Source organism: Mastigoproctus giganteus, chromosome 7, assembly GCF_048544385.1.
Source record: "Mastigoproctus giganteus isolate SK-2022 chromosome 7, ASM4854438v1, whole genome shotgun sequence".
NCBI classification, from domain to species: Eukaryota; Metazoa; Arthropoda; class Arachnida; order Uropygi; family Thelyphonidae; genus Mastigoproctus; species Mastigoproctus giganteus.
Window position 1 is genome coordinate 167,364,639 of NC_143581.1, and position 20,841 is coordinate 167,385,479.

The 20,841-nt window shown below is 37.8% G+C and overlaps 1 protein-coding gene and 1 long non-coding RNA gene across 2 annotated transcripts in view; one reads left to right on the forward strand and one right to left on the reverse strand.

Moving 5' to 3' along the window:
• LOC150083317 (uncharacterized) overlaps window positions 1–11,627 on the reverse strand; it is a 374,757-nt gene extending 363,130 nt beyond the window's left edge. The window contains exon 1 of the long non-coding RNA XR_016547168.1: window positions 11,556–11,627. This is a non-coding gene — a long non-coding RNA (uncharacterized LOC150083317). The remainder of the gene's footprint in view (window positions 1–11,555) is intronic.
• Window positions 1–20,841, forward strand: part of LOC150083318 (kin of IRRE-like protein 1) — a 310,252-nt gene that overhangs the window by 38,178 nt on the left and 251,233 nt on the right. The window lies entirely within an intron of this gene.

The window sequence follows — 20,841 nt, forward strand, 5'->3', positions numbered from 1 at the left end:
AATAGGAACAGGTTAGAATAGAATACAATAGGGGAAGAGAGCAGAAAGAAGGTAGAGTTCCCCAACGGTCTCATAGCCAATTGAAATTTCGGCAGCATGAGTAAAGTAGAATCATTGTTCCTCATAAATCCTTTATGAACTCAAAGTTCGATTTCCTTCAATGACAAAAAGAATTTTTGTTTTGTCCACAATGTGGCCGAGTTAGTCGGTTTCAGGCGATGGTAGCATGGGTTTTCGCCCAGAAACTATTTTCAAGTTAGCATAGCGTATTATATGGATTTGGAAAAGGTATTCACTGAGTTCCGTCAACTAAAAATCTCTTAAGTTTAAAGACTGACGTTTGATCAAAAGCATCGTCATTTTCATCTTTTAATCAAAGGCCCTTTTTTGACCACCACAAAATTAATTCCATTTAAGTTAAAACGAATCACTGTCCACAACCAAACCTCTTTGAGGACGCACCTAAATTTGACAGAGCTGAGTAGATTTCTCTGATGGTGATCCAGGACGAAGTCTAAGGATGGTTATGGCATCGTGATGGTAGATATATCGGCAAGCACCACTGGTATGCCTGAAAGCAGCTAATACATTGTCTGAAACATAGCAATAAGAAGTTCTCACATTCATCAGTGCATTCTGTATAATCAAAGAACCCGATCAAACATACTGAACGATGACCTGATCTGAGCCACATTTAGTTAATGGAAAATTACCATCATATCAGTATGTTATCCGGTCTGAAGCCGAAGCTGAACTGATCCATCGGATGCTACTAACAACATATATACATTTTCCATCATGCAAAACACTAATTTCAATATTAGAGGTGCCAGCGATGCACATCCAGCCACTGGCATATTTTACATAATAGCACGACTATGTTCTTTATTTTCATGGGGATACTCTCAAAATTGTATAGAAACAATAATATCTATTTGGGAACCGATATTTTGCATTGGAGTGCTTAAAACTCCGTGGTAATATTTTAATCCAATCCGAGTGTATCCACATACTCCATTCCTTTTTTTTAACGCAGATCCCTGTTTTCTTATTGTGCACAACAAGGAAAGGTTCAACTATCTTGGTGGTACTCTCCAATATATTTTTAGTAATTTTATGTAAATTACATATTTAATATTTTTCCTACATTCACAGGAAACAATCTTTCTTTGTCTATCATCCAGCGAGATTTCGTTAGGTGACCCAATGCATTGCACAGGGACTCTGCTAGTTTATATGTTTACATATAAAATAAGTATTTTGTTTTGTTCCTCCCCCTTAACAACCTCTCACGCACACGCCTGGAAACCACTACTTTAAAACTGCGGAAAGCGAAAATTGAAGGGTTTCGGTGCTTACTCCAGGAGTAGGACACGACAGCTTTCTTTAAAATATGGTGTTTCATAACCGTAATTTTGAACAGGGACCACAGCAAGCACGCATATGAAATGGAATTCCACGTCTATTCAGGAACTGAAGAAGAAAGTCTACCAATAGTCTTGGGAGTGCAACCTTGCTTCGCTGGGTTTTCAGAATGGGAGCGAGGCATGCACTTGAGATAAAAGTAGGATTCCATTTCCATAAATAAGCTGCAGAAGACAGTCCAGCAACAGTCTGCACAAAAAAGATTGTCGTGAGGCGGTATTTCTTTGCGGGACTGGTCTGCTTGGAGTAAGTTCGGGCAGCTGAAAATTTCGCTCGTAAACAAGAGAACATCTAAATCACCAAATAAAACAAAAGTAACTCAAACGGGAAATAATTCTGTTAGAAAGAAAGGGAAAAAAGTTTTAAATATTAGTTTGAAAACAGAAAAACCGGAATGAACCAGTTGCCCTTTCCAGTTCGATTATATTCGCAAAAGTATGTAATTTATCTAAGTTCGAGTTCAATTCAATCAATCTTAACAAGCTTAAAGCATGGAATACAGTAATAAATGTGGGAATAAGTATACATCGCTACTAAGGCAGTGAAGATACTCTTTCTAAAGGTGAGTTCACAATATTCTTCCAGAAGTTTCCGGTCCCCGTAAACTCACCTTTCAAAAGGGTGTTCTGCATGCAGAAAAATGCAAATCCCTTCACCAGTTCTTTTTTACCTTAAGATATTAACGAATCCTTTTTTTTTCCTTTTTATCTTGAACATGATTATCAACACCTGCACAGCGAAAGAGTTCACCGGCTAGACCATGAATAACAGATACCGTGTCATTAATATTTACATTCACTTATAAGGACCGGCGCCTCCTCTATTTCAAGAGCAACACTTAACGTTGTCAGGATAAGAATTTAATAACATTAAGAATTTCGATTAAAGGAGGCTCTAATTACGAATTTTGAATCTTATATTGATTAAACGAACGGCATTATTTTAAATTGCCCGGAAATGTAACTTCTTTTCGTGGCGCATTTTCTTTTTTTTTCTTTCTGCCATTCACGTCGTTTGAATAGCTCGTCTTTCCCTCGTATTCTCCACGCCCGAGGACCATCGATCTCTTCTTACTGACTAAATCGTTAGAATATGGAATCACACTTTCAGATACACGTCTGCTGACTACATCCTTATGCTCCAGATATCCTCTTCTTTCGCTCTCCACATTCTGTATAGATCAAGAAGCTCATCTTTCTTGGATTTCATATTCCCCGAATAAGTGCTTTACCGTACTTTCCATATCACCTAGACAGGAATCCTGAGCTCTTTTTTTCTTCTTCTTCTATATCTTAAGAAAGCGGGGAGGGGAATCTCTAAGTTCTCTAATCTTTCATATATCAAATGTCATGAGGTTTTCGTGCTCAGAATTCAAGAAAAAAATTAGATACCCCTAGTTTAATATGATGAGTTGTTTACACCAAAATTTATACCTTCATCCCGGGCTCGTTTAATAAGGACCCTTCTTGTCGTTCGTCAAGGAACAAGGTTATCGGGGTGGCATTCTGCGCGATGTCCTAAAACTCGATTCATCAAATTGTCCTTCGAAAATCTTTTTCTCTCTCTCTCCTACAGCCATCCCTCATAGTAATTAATTTTGCCAAGTGGATGTAAGAAAATAAAAACTAACTCCGAGTTTAACTGACGGCGACAAGGGCGACCAGCTGCTGCGTTCAATATTACTTTTCTCCATCAATCGCCCCAAGTACCCTCCCTCCCCTCACACAAAATAAAAGCAATACTTTTCGATTTCTTTTCGTTCGCCCTTTGATTCGCGAAGACTCGTCGCCATAAAGTAGCGGTAGCTTTACTTTTAATAAGAACGTAGCCATCTTCTGCTACAATAGTTTTGAAGCCGGTAATGCAATTTTATCCCTGGTTCAATAGACATGACATTCGCACACGAATAAAAGACCCGAGAGAATCCAGCTACACTGACAGGTTTGCTATGTCACTTTGCGACAAGCAGAAACATGTAGAGAAATTGGCGCTAGTGCGCGAAAAACGTGACAAAAGCATTTCGGAGCCAATGTAGGAGGAAGGCACACCATAAAAGGTCAATCGATACCTTACTGGTCATTCCCTACGCTACGGGTTGTTTTTGGTCATGTGATGACCGCGGGCAAGTAACTGTTAAGTCACCCGTTGCAGATTCATTATCGAGAAAATCTAGATGCGAGATCAAAGAAAGCGACAAGTCTTTTCTTCTTTTACTAATCTCCTGGATAAAAAGTGGGCACCATAAAGTTTTCTTTTTCACATGAGAGTGGTCTATAAACAGCACCTTCGATTGGATTCCAACTTCTAAATTTCGTTATTGATAAATGCGAAATGGTTACTGGTAGAGTTCATGCGTGACAGGGAAAAAGCTACTGTTCTTCTGGTCCCCAATCTAATTAAAAATGAACAGACCAAGCTACTTGAAATTTGACATACAGGTACATTCATTTATGAATTTATAAATGGTGCCATATGCAGCACTTGCAGATAAAGTATTAGTGGATTTTTTTTTTACGAGCATCACGACTAAGGCCATATTGATCTGTATATAAATGTCTTTAAGCGTCTCTGGTCTATTTGCTGGACGAAAAACCATGGTACCCGCTCCTGAGACTGACTAACTGGGCAGCATTGTGAAAAAGACCCATAAAATTCCTCGCGTCATCAACGGGACTCGAACTCAGGTCTTTTCCATCCGGCCTAGGGAGGACGGCGATTCTAACAACTGTGCTACTCGCGAGAGCTTGCAGATATAAATGGTGTTAACGTTACCAGAGAGTGTTTGGTTCTGGGAAGCAGCCTTCCTGGTAGCTAAACTTTCTGGCCATTGTACAGGGTTTTGTATATCATCACAGAGAACCAAAGTGGAGATGAGCTAACGTTTAGGGGCCGCCTTATATAAGATACAACACATTTTCACATGGTTCTGGAGAGTTATTAAATCAACGTCGTAAAGAGCGGGTGTAGCTGCACCAGGGACTGCTCGTGATTGGGAGAAAATTAAAAAGGGAAAATAAGAAAGTTGCATAAAAATAAATTACATTGCATTAGGGCCCCAAGTTCAGATGGTATGTTACTGATTGTCAACGTGGGAGTAAGCCTAATGTTTTGACGGGATAGGTTGTTGAAAACATTAAAATTCCATTGCAAAGAAACCCTCGCAAATCCCTTTCGAAAACTCTCGAGAAAATCTGGTTTTATACAGTACTTGCCTGATGACGGTCAAAATGAAGTTCTGCCCCTGAAAAATGAAGATGGTGCACGAGCTTAAAGAAGCCGACAAAAGAAAGCGAGTAGCCTATTGCAGTTTGTTTTTGCAACATAATCCGCGTGTTGGGGACATGCCACATAGGATATTTTTCACAGAGGCTTGGTTTATCTAAGTGTATCCAACAACAGGAAAAAATATGAATCTACTTTCACAGATCGAGTAATTTCGACTTCGGCCATCACGATCAGTACGGCAGAACTCGCCTGACCTCTTTCGTTGCAGATAGAGATAAAATAATCTGATTTTTTGTTAAAAAGGGCCACATTTATATTAACAATACCCACCTTTCTGTTAATCGCGTTATGCAAAGGTCATGCGTGAATCGTTCGCGATTGCTGAAGTTGGAGTACAGTTAATCATTTACTTTTATACTTTAATTTGTATTTTAATTGAAATCATTCTATTCAGAATTTCATTTAAAAGCCACGTTGTGAAAAAGGACCATAAAAATTCCTCTAGTCATCGACGGGACTTGAACTCAGGTCGTTATGAGACAAGTGATCTCCGGTAATGAACGATGGCTTTTGGTTAAGGAGAACTGGCTGAAAACGCACAGAATTTCCTCGCATGGCTCAACAAGCCCAGTGAACCCAAACTGCAAGTATCGAGCATTGCAGTGCAGAACAAGTAGCTTTGCATCATGGCAATACCGACTGTTTATACTACCCAAAATATCAGTAATTTTTTACAACGTAATATTTCTGCCGATCCCAACACTTCCACCAAGCGATTTCTTATTGGTCTTCAACAAGAAAAGATGCTTCAGGCCTGGACATTTCAGTGGAGCATGGACTTGATTAACCCTTCCGATGCAGCACCATTATAAAAAAGGGTCATCAGGATGATTGACTGGAATTTCTTCTAAGCGTCAACTACTTTGGTCACAGTAAGCCATTTCAAATGACTTTTTTAGGTATCTTAACTGCAACGGTGTATGTTCTGCGTTCACATGTGGGTTTTGATGTTGTGTTGTCTAAAAACCTGGAATAACTCATTGAAAAATCGTATTCCTTCAGATCAGCTAATCACAGCCTCGACTGAAGAGTCAAGGATTCCCCCAAATGCCCCTACGACAGAATTTAAACCCATGCGTGATAGATTCCTTACACTAAGTTCTCGTCACCCTCTCTTAAAGTATTTCATACATAATTAATAGGAACATACAGATACTAAAATGAATTTTACAGCTAGGTATAAATTATAGAGAATATCGTCATAGCAACAAAGGGACCCTTTGAATAAAACAGAAAAACATTTAATCAAATACATCGGTTTAAAATATTGAGGAAATTGAAATAGAACTCTGGGCATTTAAAAACTAGTGACTTTTCTGAAATTATGCTAGTTTTATAAGTGAAAGTATTTGGAAAGAAAAAAAATTGACATTTACAAAGCTCTTCCTGTTGTCCGAGAAACTCTTCCTCTACATAAACTAATAAAAACTGTATTAGTTAAAAAAAAAAATAACGAAATATCACTTAGCAGGCAAACTGCCTCATTATAAACTAGCCATGAAATTTCCAAGTTAGGGTGGTCATCAGCTATCAAATTTCCTTCTCCTAATTAGATCGAACGCCTCTAAGAGGCACGATGATTGATAATACAAGATAAGAACAAACACTTATCATTCATCAACTTCAAAATAAATCTGTCAACTATGAACTTTTGCTTTTTTTAATGAAATATCTTTCTTGAGTTTTTGTTCTATCGCGTAAAATACATAGAGTATCATTTTGGATACCATGCATAAAGTGACAAAAGGTCCAGGAGCCTCTCTATTGGTAAAAAATATAGGATGAGAATTGAAGTTAGTAATTATGTTGGTCTGCAGAAATAAAGTTCAATTTTATTCTAATAAGTTAGTTTCTATTAATTAATTGAGGTATATATGTGACCATTTTATAAGTTCTGCGACTAAATCGGACCTTTTTTGAATTATTCACTCGTATTGGATGTTATTCGTTTTATTATTTTACAGAAACTAATGTTTATGTATGCCTAATTTAACAAAAGGCCACGAACCTTTCAAACTCCCCTCGTATTGAGCATTTGCAGGATAAAATAAATGTTAATTTCTATTACTGATTAGAATTAACATTTATTTTATCCTGCAAATGCTCAATACGAGGGGAGTTTGAAAAGTTCGTGGCCTTTTTTAATTACAGGTTCTGAAGTCAAAATAATTCTGTGAATAAGGAAAGATGAATAAAATCGGTCACCGTGCAGTCATCTAATACTTGGGGGAAAAAAAAAGGTACTAACACCAAAGGAAATTCATGAGAATAGGGTTACAACATTGGGGCTGATGCCCCTTCCTGGTCCATTGTTCAGAAGTGGGAAAGAGGATTTAAGCGAGGGAGAGAGAGAGGCTGGAAAATAACCCACGCTTTCGAAGATCTGCAATGTCCATCACTGCAGAAGTTGTTGACAGCGTGCATGATCTGCTAATGAGTGATTTACAAGTGACAGTGTGGTACAATACCAGCATCTTGGGCATCTCATCTGAATGTGTATATATCATCACCTTGTAACAAGAGATTCTCGCTATGAAAATGGTGTCAGCACGATGGATCCCAAAGTTGTTATCAATAAATCAAACATGCAAAAGAGTTATGCAAATGTTCATTTGCCAAGTCAAGTGAACATCTGCATCGTTTTCATGCAGATCCGGCATTTCCTTTTTAGGTTTGTGATCATGGTCTGAGGCATGAGTCTATTACTTTCAGACAGAGACAAAGGAGCAGTCCAAACAGTGGAAACATACTTCCTTACCCCCCCCCCCCCACTCCAGACGAAAGTAAAGTCGATTCCTTCTGCTAGCAAGATGAAGACGTCGAGTTTTTGGGATGCTCATTGAGTGTTACTAGTGGATTACCTTCAAAATGGCCAGATAGTCATTGGAGCATCTTAAGCAGAAATTGAGGTTTTTGCGTGAAAACATCACATCAAGGAAAACTCAGCAAAGGAATCTTGTTCCACCAGAACAACGAGCCTGCTCACAAATCCGTCATTGCGATGGTTGCACTAAATAAGTGAAAGTTTGAAACCTAGGACCATTCCTAGCACCATAGGGCTTTCACCTACTTCTTGATTTGAAAAAAAAAAAAATAAATAAATAAAATACTTGGCTGGCACCATCTTCCCATCAACAGTAACGTTCTTGCTGCAGTGGGTGTACATTTGGAGGCCAAAAGACGACTTTCTTCGCAGCTGGAATTAATGCATTGCAGAATCGGATTACAAAAGAATGGGTTCAAAGGGAACTATGTTGAAAAGTAACATATTACGCGATCCCTCAAATAAACCCTTTATACTCGGGCCACAAACTTATTCAAATGCCACTCTTAATTAAGTGCTAAATATTAATGTGCAAGTGTGTGTGCGTGTATTTATATAACCAGTTCCACCATCTTGTTAATGCGCTTGTTTGTTCATTTATTTTATGAAAAAAAAAACAAGCGTATGAGTTACACAAAGAAGTTACCTCTCATCCTACGCTTGCTCTTTTATCTTTCGTTCTATTTTCTCTTGAAAGCCTTAAATAAGCTTCTTTTAGTGTAGTTTATTTCATGTTACCTTACATTTATCGCTTTTAATTGTATATATACTTTTACTGCGCATCCTAATTGAAGTCTACTATTTATGTTCTTAATTGTACTTATTATCAGTTTTAAACACAAGCTAAGTAACTGGGTAATGTATGGTGCAAACGCGAGTTTCTTATCTAGCATTAGACCTAGAAATCGCAGAGGAGACAGCCATCCAATCTGTTATTTTGTTTATTGAAGTCTGAAATTGTCTTTCTATGCATGCATATTCTGACAACGATTCCAGACTGTGAGATCGTCTTCAATGCAAATAAACTTTACTACGTACTGATCCATGTGGCATGCCTTCTTCTTGAATGTGGGCTTAAGACGGTACATTTTTATCGTCCTTGGAATGTTCTGAAAATCGAAAAGCTTTGTATGAGGAGAGGAAATTGCTCTCTTAGTCCGAAGATCTTTGATGATGCCGAATCTCCATGTTGTGTCAAAAGTCTTTCGAAATCGACTCACCATAGTTAAATGTTCCTTTTTCGATAAAGGTCTTACGGATGATTGACTCTGCTTTGATCATCATATTGAATGCGTATCTCTTAGCAACTGGTGAGTGGTATTGGTCGATAGTCTTGTAGGAATGGCTGGCTGGTGTTTTTCCTGCAAGATTCATTCCACCACTGGTTGACATACTTGTTTCCACTATATGACTCCGGTACTGACTTTTTAGCTGCTTCTAGTATTTGCTTATTATACTGGATATTTTCCATTTAACTGTTTTACTCAACTATTGCATGGATCCTTTTTGAACAGTGTATGCGTACCGTCAAAACCATTGACAAAATGTATCGATCTTCAATTAAGAACAGCCTTCATGCTTGCAGCTTCATCAAAAGCCCATGTTTTATGAGAAACAGCTACCAACGGGCTCACGAACATGTTCGTTGATTAATGAAGGGTATTTTAAAACAACTCAATCAAGTTCACTGAATTCTCAACGAATGGTGAACGTTTTATCGAAGGTGCTCAATTTTCCATCGCTCCAGATTAAGAACTTTCTGAATAACAATATTATACGTAGAAAATTTCTTAACTTTTTTTAAAATTCGAGTTTGCCCTTCTTACAGTGATTTCTGATCATTCCAAAGCAGGCATCCTTGTCAAGTGTCACTGGAGTTATCTCCAATATTATGTTCCATCATGACAGCTGATAGAATTTTGGAATAACAAGTACTTCTTTCGAGGTATCATCAGACTCTCTACAAATATTTAATATCACAATGCAAAGGTTGGAGAATTCATATTCTCTAAACTCTCAGATATACCTTAAAACGAGTGAATAATCTCAAACATTTCAAAAATTCCCTACCACTTTTTTCTTCGATTCAACTTTGCGTATTGTGAAACTCATCTTTTAAAGCCATTAAGGAAATCCATTTAATTTACAGTAGTTTAAATGCACCTCGAAAATAATTCAGCTATTCTAATTGCGTTAATAATTACTACATTTAGAATTCCTTACTTTTTCTTTTTAAAGCTGATTAAGTGCAGCACTGTTGTTTCCGAGAAATTCTTAGAATTTTTGTCTTCTGAATGCCTTAAATGACTAAGGTAGAATCTCAGGTATTTTATGGGGATAGAAGCTTGTAAAAGAAAACTTCCCAACCAGTATGTCTTGATTAAAACCAGGTGAAGTGTTTCTTTAATAAATTAATCTTAACTGTTAGTGTGTGTATGCGTATCCTTTCAAAATCAACACCCTTTTTGCCTCCCTTTGTTTCTCCTTTTTTTTCTAGACACAGTGTCTAGACATTTTTTAGGCGACATGCGACAGAGGAATTCTATTGCAGCAGTTCTAATTATCCTCTGAAGAATTTTATCGGACTTTCCTTTTTTGCATTTTTATATGGACAGAGGTATTGTTCGAACTTAATGCGTTTTTGATCTCGGCATTTTATTTCGATGAATTTTTGTCCATAACGGACTCGTTTAATGACGCTACAGTTATCGAGCAATAATAATAATTTGCTGCACGGTAAGCTGATCATCCGAAGTGAATCATTTAAATAGAGATGTTTTCTTTTTGAGGAACAGATTATTCAATCTAATGACTTTTGTAATGTAATTATCACCGAATAAGCGCCCGCTACTTGTTTCACTTCTTTTTATCAGCAGTTCTTACTTATTAGCCACGAAACTAGCTAATAATTAACAATCTCTGACGCTTTACAGTCTTAGTGCATATACTAAAGAAACTAATAAGAATTTTGTGGGTGAAAATCTCAACTTTACAGCACTTTAAACCACGCAATCCCCACCTGAGACACCCTGGTGTGAAAAAAAGCCGATAAAGTTTTCTCCCGTCTAGATGGAATCGAACTCAGACTTCTTCCACAGAGTGTGGTGGGGCTGAAGTCTGAACATTGAGAAATGATGTCAAAATCAAAAGGCCAAACAGCGAAACAGCTTTATTTTTAATGGCATGGATATTTTCCATTATATAGAATGTTCGGTTCAATTTCCCTAGGATATATCCTCCTATAACAGCCACTGGGCTTCATTCGAACTCAAGAGTACCCAAACCGAACTCAAGAACTCATTAGAACTCGAAAGTACCCGAATACAGTGATCAATGTAGTATTTTTGGAAAAATAATCTTAGACTGGCATTGCTCAACTAATTTCTTTTTAAGAGGATCCATGTAAACTTCAAAATATGTCTCGGGGCCCATGTATAAAACCAATATTCTTAAATTAGTATCATTCGAATAAGCAGCCTGCTGTGATAAATAATTAAGAGAAACACCTAGTTAAAATTAATTGCCTGCAGTGTTGAGCACCGGTACCATCCTCTCATAAAATGCGAGACATCATGGACTGAGAGCTCCACTGGCTGCTGGTGAAATCAATGTGCTGGTTTCCTTAGTCACCACATATCTCACGATCCGAGCACCACCTCAGTGAAAATTTTGATACATTTTCCACGATAACGTTTCCTGAAAGGTCCTGGGTAGATCGCCGTCCCTGTTTGGACTCTTGTACAACTGGAAGAGTACGTTATACAACTGCAACAGTACTTTGCAAACAGTCCTTCCACCGAAAGAGTGAAGTCGGAACACAGCAATAAATGACCACTGATGGTTCCACCATCTACACAAGGGCCCTAGAAGATTTCGTTACGAAGTTCTACGAGAGCAGTTATTCGTACGTATTATCCTTACACGTCGCATATAATCTTAGAAAAAAATTACTTTTCTATTTTGATCATTAAAATAAACTTTAAAAGATTTTAAACCAACATTAAAACTTTTATGGGCTTACCTCAAACTCTCTTCACGTGTCGCTGGTTGAAAAACATTGCCTTGAACCACCTTTTGGAGTCGGAAACTTCCCTTCTATACCTACAGACCACAAATTATAATAAAGATTAATGTAAGTTTCAAAGGATTTCAATTTTCAAAAAAAATCAAGCGTTCTTCATTACTCAATCCAAACATAATTTAACAAATCGCGTACAATAAGTGTTTTTAAACGTGTGCCATTAGAACTCTTCCAAAAGAAAACTATCCTTTATGTCCTCGTTAACAAATTATGACGCACATGCGATCAAGTGGACATCTGTCGAATGTTGGAAGCTGACAGGCGCTGTCAGCTATCGAGGATAAATACGTGAAGTCAGCTTAAAAGCTAACTGGGCTTATTAAAAGCAAGTATTCAGTCTCATTTGCCATCATCTGTTTTAAGCACACAACTAAACTCCCAAACAGACTCTTTTGGTGCTTCGCATAAAAACGTACGCGTTATATTTAGAACAACTTAAGTGTTATATTCTCTTTCTATTTTGCTGTACACGAATTACTCGCGTGTTGACCACATATAGTGGTGCGTATCTGTGTGTTCCGAGTTATTATTAAGCCTTAACGCGCAGCTCCGTGTTTACACGAAAGCTCTTAGGCCTTATTTCCATTGCAAATCCCCATATCTTGTGAACACCGTCGTTTCGAGCTTAGGCTGCGTGACACCCGTTTGCTTTATTGTCGTATTTACATCACGTGCGGAAAGTACGGGCTCTGGGCGAAATATTCGCAACGAAGGCACCGAGGTGGATGATAAGATAGAAAGCTATTTGCATTGGGAAATGTAGTTTTGTTTTAGAGCATTTTGTAGTAATAGAGTTCCCACTACGAGCAAGAGTTTCCATCCTAAAACCTTTATCGCTGTTTAGTTAGCAAAACAAACTGGCTTTAAAATCGCCTTCAAACGCATTCAAATTCTTATCACTGTTTTTGTAACGCCGGACATTAGGGCAATGTACGCCGGGATAGATTAAATATGCTGAGGTCTGCTTGCCAACCTGTAATTCTTCCACATTAGGGCAGAACATTTCCCCAACTGGTAAACAAATACCGTTGGCCCAACTATTTCTAGAATAGATGCAAAAAAATTCTCTTCTGGAAGTTTCCAGTTGGTGTGTTTATCTCTATAATCAAAAGGTCTTGAAATTTTAATTCTTCAAAACGACTTGAGTCTTGCGAAGCCCAGAAAGCATTTTCTCCTGTCCCTTTATTCTCAATATTTGATTAAATCAGCTTCGGGAGGCGTTGGTGAGATTTTCTTCCAGGTATCCCTCTTTCCACAGTTATTTAGAATATATTTTGCAGTAATAAATGCTTCATTAAGAAATTACTGGACATAAAATACTTTAATTAAACAGTGTTAAAATACGTCCAGAGAGTGAAGTTTCCACAAAATCGATACCTGATGGGCTAGCAGTTATATGAATGCAACATTGTTTTGAATAAAGGCAGAAGTAAGAACAACGTATTAATCTTCATTATTGGATAAATGTCTTGTGTAATGGTAAAGACGTGTGCATGATCAATCAGATCTGTTGCCTGATTGTTCTTTATTTTCTGTGGAGCTTTCTCTTAAGATGGCGCGTGGATATCTGAAGTGCAAATGTGAACTGCCTGACAGTTCGGATCGAATTTCGCTCTATAACTGAACTGGCTGAATTTTAAAGCGTGCAGAGTATAATCGACATTTTTTGGAAACGGAACTACCCTCAATTTTCAAAGGTGCGTCTAAACTTTAACCGATTTCACTTAATTTCTATTGGAACCAAGGTGTCATATGTTTTAGAAATGTCTAGGATTCGTCTGTTGTTTGGGTATTTCTTGAATAAATAAAAATCCAATTCTGGACATCGTCTATTTGAATGATTTGCCACCATACTTGGGCAATAAAATCTTTTCATGAATTATCTAAATCAATTCACAAAGAATTTTCACTAATATCAAAATTAGTAGAGTATTAGCCATATAGTGTCAGGAAGCCACGGGCTTTTGCTACTTGCCAAAGAATTATGCCCTATCCAGTTGACCCTTTAATTACTTCAAACTGTCAGTCTCTTAGGTTCCCCCCCCCCCCAAGTTATCAACAACTCGCTGGATAAACGAAAACTTTTTATAATCTTGTGTAAACCACTTCCCCTGTAATTTGAATTTATGGTCCCTAGTTCTGGAATTCTTTAAACAGTAAAAATTCCACCTTCATTCATTTTACTAACCGCTTTATAAACCACAATCAGGTCCTCTAGCAGGTTTCTCCCTTTTGCCGTTCTGATCATGCGAGTTGCCAGTCTTTGGATCCTTTCAAACTCAGTGTCGCGTTTCAGATGAGATGAATCATAAAGAGAACAACAACATAGCCTTTCCTGGCCACCTGCTTACGATGCACATAAAACTTTATATCTTTCAGAATCGTAACTCCCAGATCCCTTGCTTCCTCTAATATTTTTAATTCAACCCCACCAAGTGTATAATTTATTATTTCTCTCTGATCGGGTTTCGTTCACTCCGTGACGGGTACTGGTACCAAGTGCATAGGGTGGTTGTTATATCTGGTGTTACTGTTGGTCGAGGAACTCTCTGCCTATCCTACAGGTATTCAAAGATTGCGACTTTCTGGAGTTCCTTGTAGCTGTTCTCTTGGAGACCTATTGCTGCTAGGCTGTTATATAGGTTATTTGGCAATATACCGATGGATGACATGTTGATTGGGATGGTCATTACTTGTTGCATATGCCACATCTCTTTGATTTCCTGTCTTAGGTCTGCATACTTTCTGATCGTTTCCTCGTGGTTTTCTGGAGGTTGCAACCTCCAGAAAATGTGATCGACATAGAGGTTGGGCATCGCTATGTCGATCATATATGTAACCTTTTCCTTCTTGTCGATCAGGGTTATGTCCGGTCTGTTGTGCGAGACTGTCTTTTCAGTTATTATAGTGAGTTCTCAGTACAGCTTGGGGTCTCTACCAAGGCCTGGGGTTCGTAATTTTAATACGGTACACTTTATTTGATAAAATAATATTTCCTCGCTAACTTCTGGTGTATTATTCTGGCTGCATGGATGATCCATCTGGATGATCACCTTGCATCCTGGGGTGACGTGTTGGATCGTTTCTGAGGCCATGTGACATCGTTGACATATGTCATCTGTCACTCTGGGCTCGTAGTCGATATATTTTCTATGGTTCCTGATATCGATTACCTGGTCTTGGATGGAAAAGCATGAATCCTTCAGTATCGAGGAAGACCGTCCCGTTCGTGAGCCTTGCATTGGAAGCCATTTTATCTACGTGGTTTTCGATGGTCATATAGTATCTGCCATGGAGTGTCTTCTTTGCACATCTTTTTAGCTTCGTTTGTTCCAAGTGTACGGGAAGGGACTCCTCGCTGGTTGAGTGGGGATATGCTGCTTATCTATCTTCCTTATGGCCTGGTAGAGTGGCGCTGCGTTTTTCTGGAAGTAATCCTTCAGGTTGGCTATTGCTGCTTTCTGTTTCTCAATGAGGTCTATCAAACCCCTCCCTTCCAAGCTATTGTCAGTCTCTCCACGGATGACTGGCGTTAGCAATGGGACTGCATAGGTGTTCATGACTTTTACTATGTTCCAATCCGTTCAGCTTTGCTTTGAGCAGGCTTCTGAGTCTCTGATGGTAAAATTGCAATATTTTATTTTTATAGTATTTAATGAGAGATTTGATACTGTTTATTTTTATCAGTGAATCGATATCTGGATCAATATTTCTACATGCACGTCAGAAATTTCTTCAATTCAAAAATATATAATAAACGGCAGGCCGTTTATTTTATACATTTTGAAAAAGATCGCGGGCTAGATTACGCCCTTTCGCTGGCCGGAGGTTGCCCGCCCACCCCTAGTCTACACCAAAATTCCATCTTGGTATCATTGCTAAATTTATTATTATTGACGTTAAAAACTTTTTTACAGGCGTTATTACAAACATTTTGTAGCGAAAATCGTTACGGAAGTGACGCTCATCTTCAGCTTCCGTTAGAAGCGAATTATTGTAACTTGTATTGTTGCAATCGTACTTGTATGATGGCAGCAATAGTTTATCTTCTACTGGACAAAATTTAATGAAATTGTGCATAGAGCTTCATCTTAGCTCTATACTAAAGTAAAAAACTTTCAAACTTCTGAAAATTGCAGTAGTTTTTTCAGGATAGTGGAAAATATGAACATGTGATCGAGGAAATTTTCTCACGTAATAAACGGCATAATGGGGACGTATAACATATCGTTTATTATTAATAAAATAAAAACACTGTCATTATTATTATCCATGAACTTTATTAATATTTGAAAATTAAAATGTTTTTAACGCCTGCCGATGACTTAAATGTAAATATGCTAGCGGCAGGGCACACTGTGTACATGGTACAGAATTTCATTAATATTATTTTATTAAAATCAGTTGATTAAACAAATAAATATGGTCTGCGTCCCTTACATGGCCATTCAACTAGTAAAGCACACCATCGTACAATTAATTATGTACATTATATGCAACTCCTACAACATAAAAATCAAATGTTTTCACAAACAGATGATTTAACGACGAAATATTTACAAATTTATGTACAAATTTAGCAGCATGAGTCAGGGGCGAAACTTTACATTCCCCAGTGTCTGGGGAATCCTCCTCTTGCAATATTTTCTTAATGGTATGTATGCATTCATTGCTTCTGTGATTTTTTTTTAAAGGTATTCCATAATTCAAGTGTATTTGCCCTCACTCTGCAATCCACCCATTTAATAGATGTCACATAACGAGTGCGTGATCTCTACCTGTTAATGGTTCATGTACTTTAAGCGCTGTTATATCGCCTAATTCATGAGCAATGATGAGGTAAGAATATTCTCACCCCCTAGTATTTTCTCTCATATGCTGACACAAATAACAATCATCTAGTTTATTTAAAAATTTTGTTGGCCATGGTGAATTTTCCTCCCACCGATTATAATCAATTAGCAGCAGGCTGAAGTCACTTATAATATTTTCATATTTGTTTATCCCTTCAATTTTCATGTAGAAACTCTTGCCATACTCTTCGCAATCTTCTGTTCTGTAGATTACTCTCGCTCTAATTATACCTTTGCTTCCAACTAATTCACACCTTACTGACGCTCACGTTGCTTTTGATAAAAAGCATGACTCCACCACCCCTTCCTCTCAATCCCTATCTTTCCCAAAATACATTAGATATACCATAGCGGAACTCGTCTTCCTCAATTTCTGGGTGGAACCACGTTTCTGTTAGCTCTATTATGCCAGTTTTAGTTGTCCTAACCAGTTTAAGGCGAGCACCCGTTTCTTCAGTGATTTAAATTCTTCTCATAATGCACCAAGTTCTAATCTGAAACGGGTGCAAAGAGGATCGTCAGTTCAGCTTGGTTTGTCAACTAGACCGACCTAAGAATGAATGCCACAGGCTATACAATCAAGGAATTCATAACTCACACCTGAAATGCCGGCAGGAATCTTCGTTTGAGTTACGATGTCCTTGAACTTTGTATTGTAAGTAGATCTAGAAGGAGAACCATTTACAATATAATGTGCATCACAGAGGATACCCAGATAACACTCCCTCTGAAAATTTTCCCAGAAATGAACTTAAATCTACAGATTAGAAGAAGAATACTGCTGTACTCATCCCTTAATATTTCTTCCCCAATGGACGAAGAGTAGAGACTACCCCAGAGAGCGTGGAGTCGTCATAAAATAATCCGTACAGGGGTAGAATCAGAAAAACCTTCCTTGATATTTGTAAGATAAAATTCAATTAAAATATTTCCTTTCTTATTAATGTTCTCCGAGGCTAGCATCCTGTCTATAATCCCCATACTGTGGAAAATCTTGGCTCGAATATATTCTTGACAGTAAAACATTAAAATAAGCGTTTTCACACTATGGTCAAGTTAATTGGTCTTTGTGCGAAGTTTGGTTGGATCTCTTGGAACTGAAAGCTACAATACTTCGATTCCTCACAGCCTTAGTTATAGAGGATCCTGGATGGTGGCTGATTAATTCAGTAAAACAATTAAGTCCAAAAAAGCTTAAAAACCTGAAATTCAATGTCTAATTTTGATAATATTCGCATTAAAATACAGTATTTACGTTGAAAGGATCACTAATCAATAAGGTTTGTTTTAAACAAGATGATTGTACATACCTTTTTTGATTAAGCGCTGGAAGTTCTTGAATGCATCAGCAATATGTGGTCTCCTTAAACATACATGTTGCTAAATGCAGTGTCCTTCTAAACCTTTCAGATAGAAATCCTCAAGGTTTAGGGAGCAATCGCATACAACAATACATCAACACAGAGCCAGATTGAACAATGTGTGGATCTAGAAGACTGTTAAGCTTTTAAACAACACTCACTGATGGTAAAAGTTATGATGGTACAAGCTATAATCCAATAGTAATTGTTGCTCTGTGTTTAAGTTAGCATATGAATCTTCAATGAGTAGGTGGGCCACTCTTTGGGAAGATTTCCATACTGTGGAGTTCATGAGTATCCAAGGGTTACCACAAATGATAAGAAGTACATTTTATTTATGAGCTATAGAAATAATCAACTATGAAAAATTAGACATAAATAGAATAGTCACAATAATGGCTATTAAGAGAATATTATGGAGGAATTATTTTAGTGTATTATTTCTGAACAAAATTAAATGGTATCATCTTAGAAAAAAAGAGAGAAACAGACTTTAAGGAATAGCCAATATTAAAGTTTCAAAAATGCTATGATAGTCGATATATGAATACGTTACATAAACACGTGGTTATTTAATAATAGAAACAACGCTTCTTTTCTTTATGCGATGGATTAAAGAGATGATTTCTGGAGAGCAATGAAAGCCACTTTCTTTTATTCGACTGATTTTTCTGATTCGGGAATTTCTTTTTAAATGTAATAAAGTCATTGAAATTTCTTCTGCGCTAAATCCTTTTCCAGTGCACAATTGTGACAGTTTGAGAGATGGCTTCTTGTCTACTGAGGGAATATCAGTGTACAGCCATCAAAGAAATTTGTTTAAAGAAAACTTGGTTCCTAGAAAACTGCATAAGAAATGATTTCGAAACACCCAATGTTTATTCTCGAAATGTAATTTTAACTCCACTGTTAGTGGGATCAGCGATCGCATGTTGTCAAAGTGCATTACATCAGAGGCCCGCTCTGATGAAAAGGGTGTTCGAAGGTCGTTATCAATGGAATTTGTCGTCTCGGGTGAATACGAACTCTGCATTTCCAAACACTTCATTTGATGCTCAGACTTTCTAAGAAACGCAATGGGGCACTTCATTTCGGCAAAACTCGCTGAAAGATATTGGATGGTTTTCTTTTTACTTTGAAACTCCGAAACTGGAGAAAAGAAGACCAAATTAGGTAACACATTTATTACACCTAACACTGCCGGGCAAAATTAAGGATTCAATCGCAAAAATAAATTCCTTTTCGATTATGGGAAGTACATTAAATGAAAATATGTGCGAAGATGCAGTCTACCATTACCGACATGCGTATAAAAAAAGAAGAAAACTCGAGCTATGCTTATTATTAAGTAGCAAAAAAAAAAAAAAAAAAAGTTGTATTTGTGTCGAGCACGAATAGCGGAAGTTAATGAAATTTCTTTAGGCGAACATTTATCACTTGACAGAGGATCCCTTATTGACCATATGAATGCCGCAGAAGACGAATCTGCATGAATGGGAGCTTTGGAGATATGAGACGTTCCATTACCACATATAGTTTCGGCAAGTGCTGTGGTATCGGACGATATTTAAAATCATTTTACTTCGATAGAGCCGGAATCACTTTGTTCTTGAGAGAGCCGGAATCACTTTGTTCTTGAGAGAGCCACGAGAGCTGTCACAGGCCAACATTTGACTTACATCCTCGTTTGGAAATTACGTTTGAAGAGGAGCGTGATCTCGAGCTGCTACAATCTGCACATCCTTCTTGAACCAAAGCCGATCACACACGGGACAGACTGAACCGAAATAATTATCCGCGTTTAAACTGCGCTTGGATGCTGGAGTACTTCGATTTGATGGAGTACTTCGTTTACAACTGAGCTTCGAGGACTCTTCATCGTATTCATTTGCAGTATCAACTTCCATGATTTCTTTTTCCAAATTCATTTCTGACATTTCTGGCGAGGTGTAAGGCTGTGAAGTTGTGGATGGATCTTATCCGGCTTCTTTGTTCAACTCCATCGCACGCTGTAATTGCTTCCTCTGTTGAAATAGCTGAAATCATTCCTTTGTACTCAAATGGAGGTGGTTTTGGTGGTCGTATTGCACGAATACGTGTTGTATACGCCTTACAACGCTCACTATTAGTCTTCGGCACGTTGAATTATGAATTCTTTTCAGTCGAAATTTTTTTTATTAAATAGAGAATGACGAAAAAAAATAGCATAGCGAAGTCAGTAGGGGTACTGATTGGGTTATGCGTCGCTCGTGCATAGTAGTGATACAATGGTGCGGGGAAGGGGAAGAATCATTTCATGTGGCATTTTCTTGGCGGTTTTTTGTCAGTCGACGGGCTCTTTGCACGTGTACTATACACGTCTTATAACGCTCATTACAGTGGATCCCCCAGCTTTAAGATTGGTTCACTGTCCGATAAAATCACTCTACAAAGGACACTTCATAACAAAATACCATTCGCTATACGATATGTAGTTGGAGTCGGTCATTGCGATCACGTTTATGGATTGAATTTTAATTCTATTCACGGCGACTGTGATAAGCAAAACTAGGAGGAATATTATTCACACGCTATAAAAGCAAAGATATAAAGCGCAAATTTACGCTTCATTACCTTACCAGTTAACAAAATTAAATGATACGTGAAAATCGGAAGAATATTTACCACAGGTTAACAAAAGAAAACGAAAGGAAGGCAAAAATTCAATTACACCAGATATTCCCAGGTGGTCACCCTCCCAATTACTAACCAGGCCTAACTGTACTTAACTGCGGTAATCACACGAGAACCGGGACATTGTCTAGCGATAGTTGGCTCTTCAGAGTGCCTGTAATGCGCTGACTTATGGCTAGACTCGCATTTTCGTTGTGTTTTTGCCAAACCACGAACGCAAGCTACTCCCATCTGAAAACTGTCTAGAGCATGAAGTTTCACTTCCAAAATGATTTGTTCCACCAGAACAATGGTATTCGAGTTGAGTCGTGTACTTAAAGGAGGGTCGCACGTGTTTTT